This window comes from Gossypium arboreum, chromosome 7 (genome assembly GCF_025698485.1).
Source record: "Gossypium arboreum isolate Shixiya-1 chromosome 7, ASM2569848v2, whole genome shotgun sequence".
NCBI classification, from domain to species: Eukaryota; Viridiplantae; Streptophyta; class Magnoliopsida; order Malvales; family Malvaceae; genus Gossypium; species Gossypium arboreum.
Window position 1 is genome coordinate 58052520 of NC_069076.1, and position 2391 is coordinate 58054910.

At 36.4% G+C, this 2391-nt stretch overlaps 1 non-coding gene across 1 annotated transcript; it reads right to left on the minus strand.

Annotated features, from left to right (window-relative positions):
• Positions 1-1165: 1165 nt before the first annotated feature.
• LOC128295764 (small nucleolar RNA R71) lies at positions 1166-1272 on the minus strand. The gene has a single exon (XR_008286315.1). It is a non-coding gene; the product is annotated as a small nucleolar RNA R71 (small nucleolar RNA).
• Positions 1273-2391: the final 1119 nt, after the last annotated feature.

Below are 2391 nucleotides of genomic sequence, written 5' to 3' on the forward strand. Positions count from 1 at the left end.
TGTTACCTCGCATGAATGCTAAGAAACCTTTAGTAAATAAGGACCAGAAAAATGCGTATTTACTAAGTAAAGGATTCCGAAAGGACCTAAAGTGGTTTCCAAACTCATGAAAGATCAAGTTTCCATGGAATGTTTTTCTGAATGTTATTAAGCATGTTGATAATAAATTGAGTTTAATTAAAGTAATTGTCCCAGTTTGTTTATGTTATAATTGTTGCAAATTGTGTTTAATTTTGCAAAAATCTATTCCATACATATAGTTTGCATACTTAGGATAATTTGCATTAGGGATTATTACATTTAGTTTAATATATTTTAATCATCACTTTTCAGCCATATTGTGTTTACCAAGTTGTTAGTCTAATTTTACAATTAAGTGATTTAACACAAATACAATCCCTGTGGAGACAATAACTTGATACTTACTTATTACTTGACAACGACTGTGTACACTTGCACAAACCTACGAGTTACAAGTTTTTGGTGTCGTTGCCGGGGATCGTTAACTGTTGCCATAGTCATTTTTTTGTGAAATTATTTACTTCCAATTTGGTTCATTTTTAAAACTACTAACTTATTCTTTTTAATTTTGTGATTTTCTTTTCAGGTGTTTATGAGCATAGATAGGGTTATCGATTGACTCCCTGTAGGCCCTAAAATTGAGCGAAATTTCAAAAAAATAAGACGTGAACGAACAGCTCAAAGACAAGTCAAGATGGACCTTGGAAATCAAAATCAAGACCAAGGTAATGAATCTGATCATGTACAAAACCCCATCCTCATTGCCAATGATAGGGATCGATGCATCAGACAATATGCTGTGCCACTTTTCAATGAGTTAAATCCAAGAATTAGAAGGCCAAATATTGAGGCAACTCAATTTGAATTGAAGCCAGTGATGTTTCAAATGTTCCAAACGATGGGCCAATCCAGTAGTATGCCCACAAAAGATCCAGATCTCCACCTTTGATTGTTTATGGAGGTGAGTGATTCATTTAAAATAGCCAGTGTGACTAAAGACACACTGAGGTTGAAGTTGTTTCCATACTTGTTGCGAGATCGAGCACGAGCATGGCTCAATTCATTGCCACCAAGTTCCATTTCTATATGGCAATAATTAGCAAAGAGATATTTGGTTAAGTATTTCCTGCCTAGAAAAAATGTTATGTTAAGGAACGAGATCACAACTTTCCAACAATTGGATGATGAGTCTTTATATGAGGCTTGGAAGCTATTCAAGGAGTTACTCCATAAGTGTCCTCATCATGGGATTCCTCATTGTATCCAGTTGGAGACATTCTATAATGGTCTCAATGTACATACAAGATTGATAGTAGATGCTTCTGCGAATGGTGCAATTTTGTCTAAGTCTTATGAGGCTTATGAGATCATCGAGAGGATCGCGAGTAATAACTATCAATGGCCAACAAATTGAACAGCTTCAGGAAGACTTGTAGTCGGAGTTCATGATGTTGACGCCCTCACTTCGTTATCAGCTCAGGTATCATCTATTTCCTCTATGTTAAAATAGTTTATCGCTAATAATGCTAATAATTTTGCAACTAAGCCACCAAGTCCATTTGTAGTTTCCTATGTGTACTATGGGGAAGGTTATTCTTTTGAGAATTGTATGTCAAATCCCGAGTCAGTGTACTATGTGGGGAACCAACATCAAAATAGGAGTGGACAAGGACCCCAGTCCAACTTCTACAATCCTTCATGGTGTAATCATCCTAATTTTTCTTGGAGCAACCAAGGAAGTAGACCGAACAACAACGTATTACATCATAGACCCAACCAATCTCAAGGGTTTAATTAGCAAGCTCCAAAACCACCTCAAACTGAGGCATCAAACAGTTTGGAGAACTTGTTGAAAGCGTAAATGGCAAAAAAAAGACGCTTTGATCCAAAGCCAAGCAGTAACATTCAAAATTTTGGAAAACCAAATGGGCCACTTAGCTACGAAGCTTCATAATAGACCGCATGGAACCTTGCTGAGTGATACTGAGAATCCAAGAAATTTAGGTAAAGAACATATCAAGGTAGTGGCATTATGAAGTGGTAAAATTTTGGAACCCCGATTGATTAATGTTGAAGATAAACCCGTTGAGAAGAATCAACCAGGTGTTGAAATTCCTACACCGAAAGAGTCAGAATCTGCATAGACTGACAAGGTAAATCCTAACTTAGTGAATTCAGATACTTTAACATCTTCTTTGGATGCAAATTTACCTACTTGGAAGAGTTATCCAATTCAACCGAAAGTTCCATCACCTCCATATTCGCAAAGATTGTAGCAACACAAGAAGAAAGAAGAGGTGCAATTCAAGAAGTTTTTGGATGTTCAGAAGTAGTTACACATCAATATTCCGTTGGTAGAGGCTTTAGAAA